We start from the raw sequence: 12,633 nt of genomic DNA on the forward strand, positions 1-12,633 counted from the left end.
TTGTTACAAGTCTGGAAATGTGAGTAAAAGTGCAGAGTAAAGGCAATGCTTTAGCTTAACGAAACCCTTCTGTTGGGACTTGAACCAGAAAAATTTTGCTTTCGCTCTGCCCTTGGTAATCTAACTGAAAGGCTAAGTGATTTGGGAGAATCCCAACATGAAACTCAGATAAAAAATTACGAGGCCAATCTCTGTTAGAGTGGTATGTGTTGGCTAATCTTGAATGACTTGGATCTTAGCCAGATCCACATGCACAAATTTCCCATGTATGATTTAACCCAAATATTGGACCTATCTCATGCCAAATGTGCATTACTCAAATTTGGAACACGGTTTGTGTTGCCGCATGGTTTGAGGGACCTGTCGAATGTGTTACAAGTGTTCTTCCTAAATATTTTTAAAGATTAGCATGTCATCCATATAAACGACCATGAATGATTTGGAGAAGGGTCGTAAGATGTCATCCATCAGCCTCATAAAAGTAGCAAGGCCATTTGTCAACCCGAAGGGCATGACCAACCATTCAAAAAGGCCTTCCTTGGATTTGAAGGTAGTCTTCATACATATGTGGGCTCTATTGGAACCTGGTGATAGCTAGACTTCAGATCGATCTTGCTGAAATACTTGCCCCCCTTGAGCTAGTCCAAAATGTCATCAATGTGTGGGATTATATACTTGTTCCTAATAATGATTTTGTTTAGTGCTCGATAATCAATGCAGAGCCTCCAGGTCCCGTCCTTATTTTGTACAAGTATAATCAGGCTCCCACGGGGTGAGGAACTTGGTCAAATGTTCCCTTTTTGTAGAAACTCCTATATTTGTCTCTTGATCTCTTCATTTTCCAGAATGGAGCAGTGGTATATCGGCCCATTAGATAGGGGTGCTCTGGGAGTCATATCGATCGAATGGTTGACTTGACAGTGCAAGGGTACCCATGTGGGTGAGGAGAAGACGTCGTTGTATTCTTCCATGACCTTATCCACCTGCTTATATTGTGTGGAGGAACCCTTCCCAGGGGACATGGATGTGGCTACAATATTCCCTTTACTTTAAGATCAAATAAGAAAGAAAACAAATTTCTCAGTCTAGAAGATGATCTTACTACATTGCTTAGTAGAGATCAAAGAGATGGCAGTAAGCAGGGCTACCTTCAGTATCCTATATAACTTATTACTCAATGTAATGATAACAGTGTGAGGCGTAGACTCATACATAGCATGATGCTTCCACAAGTATGTTTAGCCTAATAATACATCACAAACTTCAATAGGAGAAACATCACATAGTACCTCATTCATGAAGGGCTTGATGTTGTAGGGAAGGCGACATTTTTGGCTGAAGCGGAGATCTCGTCCTTGGTGAAGCCACCCAATGGTGTACGTTGCGAATGTGGTGTGGCCGATAGGCCTAACCTCTTCACGAATTTTCTGAAATGAGATTCTTTATGTTCCTGCTATCATTAATGAACTGCAACACAGAACCCTTCACCCATATCTGTGAGTGGAAGAGACGCTCCCCATCCTCTAGATCTCCGGGCTCACTGCCTTCTAGATCTTAGTGGTGGTAATGGTGGCGATGGGATATGCATCAATAATATGCTTGCCTTTTTCATTCCCCTTATTGGGTTCTAACTCAGATTTGGAACATGCATTTGACTCTGAAGCCTTAAATTCATCCACCAGTAGTTACTTGGCTCGACACTCACTTGTGTTGTGAGTGGGGCTCTTATGAAACTCACACCACTTTCTTGCGTCCTTATTTGTCTTCGTGGTGTTGTTCTTTGCTTGCGTCTTCAACAGGTTTTCCTGGGTCACCTCGCCTTGGTTTTGTCCTTGTTTCTATGGTTTGGGGGTTCTCTTGCCCTGCTTCTAATTCGCAGATACAAAGTCATGCTTCTTTTGTTTAAATTTTTGCTCAATCTTAGTAGCATATCGGTATGTTGCACCAAGCGAGGAGATGTCCGAGAACTCTATTTCTTCCTGAATGTATTTGTGTAGACAACCATAGTATTTGAGCACCAGATGTCGCTCAGAGTCTTTGATACCCAAATTTGTGCATAGAGTATGAAAAATATATGTGATCTCATGCACATATTGGCCCCTTTAGTGTCGTAGTCTGTTCCATTATATGTATTTGTCATCATATCTCTCCATGGGTTAATATTGTTCCTTGACTGTGCCTTGGAAAGAGTTTCAAGAGGGGGTGGTTGTAAATAGAGAGGGTTCCTCAGCGTTTTTCTCATAATAAATTTCCCATCAGTCCTTGATGTGGGGAGCAGCCTTAAGCAGTGAAAAAGTAATCTTCTCCCTATCAGATAATTTATGGACCAAAAAGTAACCTTCCAACAAATTCAACCATTTATCTACAACATTTGCATCTATTTGACCTTCGAATATAGGGATGTCAAAGTTTAATTTTATCTTGAAGGGGGTGATGCCTCTGAAGTGACTGTTGGATGAAGATGCATCGTCCATGGGCATCTTTTGTAAGATCTGGGCAAAGTTGTCCATCATTGTGTTCCTTTGTCGCTTGAGGGATTCTTCAAGCAATATTTTAAAAGGATCTCATCCTCCCTCACCTTTATTTTCTTCTGCCATGGGAGGTCATTGGGGTTGGCGAGGCTGGTCTTACAAAGGTTCAACCAGTTCAATCCCTAACTCCTTATACCTCGACCTCGTTGGGGACATGCACGGAAAAATAGAGAAAGAGCAGATCGCTCTGACACCACTGATCCAGATTTATGAAGGAATGAAATGAAATACAAATATGAACATAAGAACAGAGATACGGTGAAAACAAAACTTCAATTCATTAATAACAAAGTACTAAAAATAGTTTACATGCAGAATGGAAATAAATTAGCTCAATTGATGGTAGCTTATCTCTGAGAAGACATGTGGTGGCTACATGCCTTCTGAACTATGATACAATGAGGCTTGAAGGTCTATTTATTATTAAGAAACAACGAAAAACCCTAAACATCCAAAAACATAACCCTAGGCGGTGAAGTGCCAAAAGTTTGTGGGCCCCATTGGGGTAAATTGGTACATCAACTTCTAAGGGTCGTAACTTTGGCATGCAATCTCTGTTTGACGCATACGATATCTTATTATAAATATTTTCCTGAGGGCTACACCTTTCGACCATAAACCCCTTTTAAATAATATGGGTTTGTCCGATTTTCAAAAAAACATCATTTAGGAACTTAAAACGGCTTTGGAAGATCAGGACCCAAAAACTACCAAAAATAGTAAATTTTGCTACAATTAAGGAAACTAACAAAAAAAATGGTTGGAGTCTAAGTGGAATAGCTAGGTGGCCACCAATATCCACCTGGATCAGCAAGAGATGGAAGTAGTGGAAGAACGAAGCAAATCTTGTGATAAGAGGACTCTCCTAGAATCAGTGATTTGTGTTAAGAGACAGTGTACTAGATGAGATCTGAGCTCAGAGAAGGTCGATTAGAAAATTTCAAGTATACCTTGATTGTGTTGAAGGGAAGTCAGCGACGACTTCTAAATGGATCTACAAGATCTAACATGTAGCAAATTGCAACATAAGACTAAAAGGTTATCCTAAAAAGAGGGAGAGGATGATGAAAATACATTTGCTCCAGTTGACGCGTACACTTCTATTAAAATTATTGTTTCTTATGTTAGGGAATTACATCAGATGGATATAAAGGTCGTATTTCTCCATGAAAAAATTAACGATGAACTGTACATGGAACCACCTCAAGGCTTTGAGGGTCGTAAAGGAGTCTTCTGCTTGCAAATAGAAGATTGTACCTCAGACTTGCATTGGTGAATCAAGGTTGATCCTATATGATGTGTTTCTGATGGAAGCAGAAGGAATCATGTGTTAGAGGGAGCAGCTATAGTAGAAATATTTGCTTTCATAATAGAGGGAGAAGTCAAGGATCCTTTTCTTAGCTTCAGAGGGAGTCTTAGCTTAATTCCGAGATGATGGATTGTCATTGAAATTGTCAGGATAGATAGCATATATGCTAGCAGTGGCAGAGGGAGTAGCCAAAATTTCCATAGCAAAACTTGTTTTAGAAAGAGCACCCAATTAGGGTAACCGAAAAGTATTTGATCAACCTATGGTTGAGCTAGGGCATGTGGCTCAACATGTGTTGAAGTACTAGGCATGGTATATTTGGTTGTGGCACAGTCATTTATGGTTTGAGATATGTATGAAATAGTGAAGTACAACTACAGGAATACACAAATTCAAATTGGACAAAGAGTGCAGAAGATAAAAAGAGTTCATCATGATATTGCTTCGATTTGGGCTCCATGATAATTTCTTGGATGAGTAGGAAGAATATATATGTCACACTCAATACTATAGAGGTTGAGTATATTGCAGCTTGGTTGGTGACTTGAGAAGCAATATGGCACTAGCAGGATTGTTTGATCAAGTGCAAGTGACAACCATGATGATAGGTCAAAGCACAATGAGATCTAGTACCGATACATGGTACTGAAGAAGAAGTATGGCTTTAGTACTATTCTAGAGTTAAGAAGATTACTGACAAAGCATCTGTCATAGGATGAAGTCTGTACAATTGGAGGACAAGATTGAAGTGATTGAGCATGTCTCTCTCGGTAAGAGGGAGCGATGAAATTGCAGCATCAATGATAAGCATTCTCCCTAGATCAAGTTGACCAAGATCAGGGAAAATGGGCCATAGTGTTGATGTGATAGCACCAAGGACAAACATTCTGCCTTTGTCAAGTGTGTTGACCAGAATTAGGGATAATGGTCTGGAAAAGGATAGTCATTATTCCTGTGTCAAGTATGTAGATTCGAATTAGGAAGAATATTCATAGAGGTCTAGAATCACTCAACTCATAGGGTGAATTTCAGCATTAGGATCAGACTCTTCATATAGGTTGAGTGAGCATGCTTAACATTAGGCCAAGAATTATTCATGAAGAGTGAGGCCTTTAGCGACTCACCACAAGTCAAATATATTGACCAGGATGATGGTGAACCAAGACTATTCCATATACCATGTGTTAGAGGGACCATAATTATGGTGACTAGTTGATGTTAATGATGTACCATGTGTCAGGAGTACCGATCAGGATTATGGTGCACCATAGGTCAGAGGTACTGACCATAATTTATGGTAACTAGTTGATTTTGTTGATTTACCATGAGTTAGAGTTTTTGACTAGGTAATTAAATGATGTTGATGTTGATGATAAATTGTTATAACCTTTTCTTAGAGAAATTTGTCAATAAGAGAACATATAGATAGTCATTATGAATACCTCCCTAGCTAAGACAGATTGTTGAATTTTGTAGTTATATTTGGTCTTCATAATTAATATTTTATCTCTTTAAATCTATGTTGTAATTAATATAAAACATGTTCTTCATGTCGGTTTCAAAAGAGAAAAAAAAAATCATTTCTAAAAGTTGATTTTTTTGTTCCAAATGACAAGTCGGCCCTCCAAAAGGTGAAGTCGACCCTAGTGAAGGGACAAGTGCATTAAATCTCTTTGATGAAGCCCAATATTGCAACAAGAATTATGCAACTCCCAAGACTACCAACTTAAATTATCAACCTGGTGTTCGTACAACCTTAAGAGGTGTCGACACTATATGTGCATCATGTAATGTGTCATTCTTTTGTTGATATGATACGATGAAGTGAATGCCATGAAGTCCAAGCGTAAACTAATTGTAGAAATGGAAATGTTACTATATTTACATGAGGAAACCTAATTACTTTTGCTAAGAGGAAATCCTAGTTACTTTTGCAAAAAGGAAATACTATTCTACTTTGCATGAATGTAAATGTTAATCTTATTTGCATAAATGTAAACATTAACCTCTTTGCAAAGTGTAAATGGTACATCAAAAAGAAGCCTAGTCTGTTCAAAAGAAATATCAGTGTTGGAAATGGAAACCATATCTTAATATGTATGAAATCATTCTTCAATCACTGCATTCAAGATGGATTTTGTTGACAAATTTCATGAGGTGCTTCATAAAGTAATCGTGAAAATCATCATTACGTTCTTCAAGTCATGAATCTGTCCACTAACCATAACTGCAAAGGTGAATTTCAATAGAGAAGAGGCAAGGATTAAGAGGCATTTTGATCTTAATCAATCATGGTTCAAAGTCTAGAGTTCATTATTCAAGCCTAAAGGATAAAAACCAATATTTTGGAGTAGATCTAGTCAAGTTTACACATGCTATAGGAATGCTACAAGAGGTGCTACATGAGGCCCTATTTTTCTACAGGAATGAGATAACTTGTCGAATGCCCAAGTAAATCAAATTAAAATGAGATGGAAATTTTTTATTTATTAATTAGGATGTCTTAGGACTCCATTCCAAGTGGAATCACTCCAAAATACCCCTATTAACACATGCTAAAAAATAGCAGAAAATTACTACTCTAAAAACCAAAAATTCAAGAACTAGTGAGCTAGTTAACCTACCAAATGCCTAACCTAATCAAGTGAAAATGATATGGGGTAAAAAAATTTATTAACTTGAATTTTTTTATGACCCAATACAAGTGGAATCAACTCAAATGAAGCTCATTAACATGTTCTAAAAAATAGCAGAAAATTACTACTATTTTGCTACAAGGGACTTCCAGAAATTCTAGATTTGTGAACTAGTAAACCAATCCAAGTAGCTCAATGATGAATATGAATTTTCAAAGTTTTTCTAAGGATGCATCATGCTTGTGACTCTGTAAATAACCTGCAAAAAAACTCACTTCAATCATTTAACCAATATGACCTACAACAAAAGAAGCATGAATAGTAAATGCATAAATAAGAGATGCAAGTGAAAAAGACATTCAAAGAAAATAAAGAAATTGTACAAGAGGGATATGAGGCTCCTAGGATGGAAAATCCTAAGGAAACTTAGATTCCTATGAAGGAAACCAAGCTTTAGAAGCTAAAAATGGCACCAAACTTCATTATTTGTATCAATCCAAGTACATATTTACTAGAAATAAAAGTGGAGTTGCTAAATATCAAGTTTTCTCCACAAGAAGACTAATAAATACATGCCCCTAGAGGTAAATTCGAATTGGTACTTATACAAATTGATGAGGAAGCATTATTCTTGAAAGGAGGAAGCTTTCCCCTCCAAAATACCTCAAATAGTGGATCTGGTTCCCAACACTAGGAATCTGCATTAAATGATAGGGAGCACATTTCTAGATTTTCTCAATCACTGGAGCTCTAGAATTTGTTCAATAATTTCATAATATCTTGTTCATTTATTATCCAATCTTGATCTTCCTGTAGCAGGGAGAAAGTTCCTAAATTATATGAATCTCCAAATCTTCATAATATGCCCAATATTCTCACAATATTCTACAAAAATAAATAATATTAGGCACAAATATGAAATTATCTTTAAACCTTCCTGATGAACATATTAACATATTAAAGCTAAAAATATGTCATATAATGCAAAAATAGAGGTCTAATGTGCTAAAGGATGGTCATATGGGTCTTAATTTATGTCTAATTTGGAGGCCCATCACTCTTGAAATCCCTATATATAGGTCATTCGTTCTCCTTAATATTGAAAGAATACAGATCACCTATGAGGCAAAATTCAAACCATTTGAGGTAGAGATCTAGATGAATTTAAGGCAGAACATAAGATGAATCTGAGGCAAATTATTGGATGAATCAAAGGAAAAATTTCTAAGCATACTAAAGTAGAAGGACCAAGATTCTTGGGTGTAGAAGAAGGTTGAATTTTGGCACTAGCAGATCAGATCAGGTCGAGGGTATTGGGAATATTTGTGACTTGACATGAGGGTTCATTGTGAAAATTCCTTGAAATATAGCAACTAGAATTAATTATTCTAACTAACTTACAATTATTTAATTTACTGATTAATATTGAATTAATCACAATACAATTTCTTCACAAATAAAACGTTGCAGATGCAAAAATACGAACAGATAAATACTAGCACACATACAAAAATTTAGACACCGTGACTGTGACTGCCTCTGAAAAGAAGGTCACCCTCCTGCTTTGTGTAGGCCCTGTGTCACCCTAGCGCAGACCCTCTCACACTCAACTCAAAACACCTGCGTCGTCTTGCTTGCTGCTAACTAGGAAAATGCTTCTCCCACCTCTCGAAAATATTCCCAGCCTCTGGAACTAAAAATCTCCGCCCCTTCAGCCAAATAGAACTACTCTACTGAAGCAACTGTGCAGTCCCTACGCTGCTTCCTAGGGAAAATTTCAGCCTCCTGTTTCTGACTCTCTGGAACTGGAAAAACTTCCTATGAATCATTGTTGACCTCTCCTGTCACCTAGTACTTTCCTTTTGGCTTGATCTCCATTGTTGAATCACTCATGCAACTAGGAATTCAAACTGCCTGGGAAACTAAGTATCTGCACTAGTGTGTTCTCCATCTACCCATCGGCCTATTCTTATAATCTCCAGTTTGGACTCCAACGAGCAAGATTAAAAATTAATCAATGGATGAGATCACCTCCAAGTCAATCCATGTGAGTTTCTAGAGAATTCTCACCTTTCTCAATTAATTTATATTAATTAACTATTTTTCCTAAGTTAGACATAGAAAATTTTTAATTATGGTCAATTATATTAATTGAGCCATCTCTAGGTGGAATTTCCTTAAACAATTTATGATTTTTGGAGAACTCCTGTGTTTTATCCTCTCCAAAAAGTCTCGAGACTAGAACACAATTTGATGCTATAGAAACTAACACTCCCTCTTAGTGAGGGAGGTGTTCTCTCTAACTAGTGTTGCACAGCTGTCACAACACCCTGTCTCTACAATATCCTCCAATCATGTTGCTAATGTCTAACAATTGTAGCTACCTACTACTGTTCACCAACTATTGCGCTAAATTTGATTCATCTGCAACTGACTGTAGCTAAACCATGTTTCATTTTTGTTGTTGTTGACACTGCACTGCACATCCTGTACTGTTGCCATCTCTGCATTTTCACTGAAACTCCACTCCCTCTTAACTATTGTTGTTGCTACTACAACTACTGCAACTGAGAAGAATCCAAAATACTAAATCAATTGTGCCTTTGTACTACAACTATCTCCTAAGCATCTGACTGCTACTAACATATGCATTATCCAGTGAGCAATTTTTATTGTTGCTAACCCTACCATTGAGCCTCTTGCTCTTCCATCAACACTTATTTGTGCTCAACACTTGACTACAACTAGTCTACAACTGTCACTCTAGAATCTAACTACATCAACTAACATTGATCCTCCTGCTACTAAATATTGTGGGCCCCTGTAGTAAGGTAATGATCCATGTGGAAACACCATCTGATGCTCACCTCACTGGGCCTTGCCCAAATATTTGCGCAACTCTGGGACTAAATTTCTACATCTCCCCACCTCACTCCTAGAGGTATAGTTGCAAACATGGTAAAATCTTCCTCCAACTTGGAGGACAACTTGTTTATCTTTGCAGATTTTTTCGCCTGATCCCGCCACTCCTACTTGTCCTTCTTCCTTTGAGGACATTGGGTATTGTAGTGGAAAAATTCGCCACACTGGAAGCACTTGACCTTAGATAGATACTTTTTTCTCTTTTTCTCCCCTTGTGAACCTTGCCCCTAACTGAGAACCTTTGATGCAAGGTCCACATTATCTTCCCCCTTCACACCTTTCGATCCCTTATTATTGTTGTCGTTGATGGAGGTCTTCACTAGTGTTCGCCTCATCTCTTTTTGTTACAGGTCTGACCACATCCTATCCCATCTTAGTAATATATCTCTTCCCAAAATACCTTGGCCAAAGATTTCCCAATCCTTTGATACATTATTCAAGGTCAAATGCACAAGCTTTGTATCTTGAGGCACTTCTCCTATGGCTACAAGTTGATACTGGAAATCCTAAATTCTGGTGAGAAAGGGATCAATGCCTTCACCCTTTTGCATCCTAATGTTCCTTAGCTTCTCTTTCAAGAACATCTTTCACTTATCAGAAGGATTCTAGTATAGATTTGTGAGACCATCCCACATCTCCTTGTTCATATTCTTAGCCGATATGTGTGAGACTATATGGTCCTAGTCTCCATCCAGGATCATTTTCTTCTTCTTGAATCCTTTTAGTTAATCTACATCAGTAGGTTCTACCTCAATGTTCTCTACATAGGTTTTCAGGCCACACTCATCTAATAGGAAGGACATCTTGGCCTTCCAGATGATATAGTTGGAAGCTCCTTCCAACTTGTCCTGATCTCTAAGCCCGATTGTGGCCATTTATGCAAAAAATCGAAACTGAGATGAAAAGCTTACTCTTTCTCCTACTTGGTTGCTAGATCTATTATTGACACCCCCTTCTGGAGTGAGAAAAATTTCCTACTACTACTACCTGCTGCAAATAGAAATATTGAATTTTTGAACTAGAAACCCTCTAAGTGAAATTATCTTTGTGTGTGCACTTTCTCTTCCACCCAGTGTTGATTCTTCTCTACCAACTACTGCAAAAATCGTCCTGCGTTGAGACAATAAATATGCTCAGGGAAAATACTGAGTTGTTGCTCCCTCTACCTACTAGAATCATTATTCTGGGCAAGTCAAATTTTTTGCCACCCAACAACTAGAAAATCGAACCCTATAAAGAAATACGCACTTCTTGGCTAGGCATTGCACAACCCATGAAAATTTTGGCATGCCACACCCTTTGAACGGAACAAATTTATTCTTCTGACTCTGAGCCTTTAGTCTGTTAAGTATTCTTTGATACAATGTGAAAATTCCTTGAAATGCAGCAACTGGAATTAATTCTTCTAACTTATTAATGGTTTATTAATTTACTAATTAATATTGAATTAATCACATGCCAATTTCTTAACAAATAAAATTTTATGGAAGCAAAAACAGGAACTGAGAAATACTAGCACACACACAAAAATTGACATTGTTGTTTTTTACAAAAGTCCCCAGAAAAACCCAATGTGGGAAAATCGGTTGCATCAGCTAAAGGTTTATATTATTATTTTTATTAGAAATTCTAAGTACAATAAAATGTTGCCAAATTGGTGATTCTACCCAAGAGAAATACTACCAAAAATATATTGAGGGGTTTTACCCTCTCTCCAAAAAAAATCGACACCTAACCTCCTCTGAAAAGCAAGGCATCCTCCTTCTCTACGCAGTCCATGTGTCACCCTAGTGCAGACCCTCTCATGCTCACCCTAGAACACCTACAAATCAAGTTGTCCTGACTGAGAAAATTCTCCTCTGGCCCTCTGGAACTAAAAACAGCCCCCCCTTCAGCCAAATCGAACTGCTCTGCTAAAGTAACTGCACAGTCCTTGCATTGTTTCTTGGAGAAAAATTTGGCCTCCTCTTTTTTACTCTTCAAAATTGGAAAAACTTAATTTGAATCACTGTTGACCTCTCCTTCCACCTGCTCCTACCCTTATGGCTTGATCTCCACGGTTGAATCACTCCTGCAACTAGGAATTTGAACTACCTGGGAAACTAAGTATTTGCACTGGTGTGTTCTCCATCTACCCATCGACCTCTTCTTATAATCTCCATTTGGGACTCTAATGGACAAGATTAAAACTTAATCGATGGTTGAGATCGTCTCCAAGTCGATCCATGTGGGTTTCTAGAGAATTCTCACCTTTCTCAAATAATTTCTATTAATTAACCATTTTTCCTAATTTAGACTTAGGAAATTTTTAATTATTGTCAATTAATTTAATTGAGCCATTTCTAGATGGAATTTCCAGAAACGATTCTAGGTTTTGGAGAACTCTTGTGTTTTAGCCTCTCCAAAAATTCTTGAGTCTAGAGCACCATCCAATGCTACAAAAACTATCATTGTTGGCTAGGTTTGACCAAGGCTACATTACTGGTTAGTTTGACTTTTTATTTGGCTAGAAGAATTAGATGTATCTCTATTGAACTGAACAATTTCTTTAAGGAAAAGGTTGTTGAGTTTGCCCCCATGTGGGTTTTCCTAGGGTAAATACTTGTGTCTCTTGTTTGGATGTCTCTTTATGATCCTATTGGCATTTTGTTTATACTGTTGAGATCTTATGTGTAATTTTCTTATGATGAATGTGAATGAATGAAAATATTAACTTAAGAAATCATATGAAGTACTTATCAATTTAGAAGATCCTTGAAAAATCAGTAAAGGTGTCTTTGGCAATTAGTAAAGGTATCTCGACATTGATGGATATTGTAGCCAAGATGCACTACATGGCTGGGGAATGTTATTGTCTAGGAAATGGTGGGCCTTAATTGGAGGAAATTACAAATTGATTTGTCATATGCGACTATACCTACCATTAATGTGACACCATTTGTCCTGTAAATGGAACCATTGATGCTTGACCATGTAGAAGATAGGGAACATTCCCCATTCCCCAAGACCTTTGAAAATTCAACAATTACAAAACCTCATAAGGGTATATATCAAAATCATTTCAAATCCAATGGGCTTGAAACATTGAAGGAACCTAATCCTTCCCAAAATGTCTATCATGTAAAAAGTATCAATACGAAAAAGATGCTTCCAAATAAATAGTGGGTCTAGAAACCAAGTAGAGAATACTAGGTAGGTGATCTTGTACTAGTTGATAGGAACCTTATCCCTGTTA

This window comes from Pinus tabuliformis, chromosome 6, assembly GCF_031772625.1.
Source record: "Pinus tabuliformis cultivar Carrire ecotype Pingquan chromosome 6, CPIR1, whole genome shotgun sequence".
NCBI lineage: Eukaryota > Viridiplantae > Streptophyta > Pinopsida > Pinales > Pinaceae > Pinus > Pinus tabuliformis.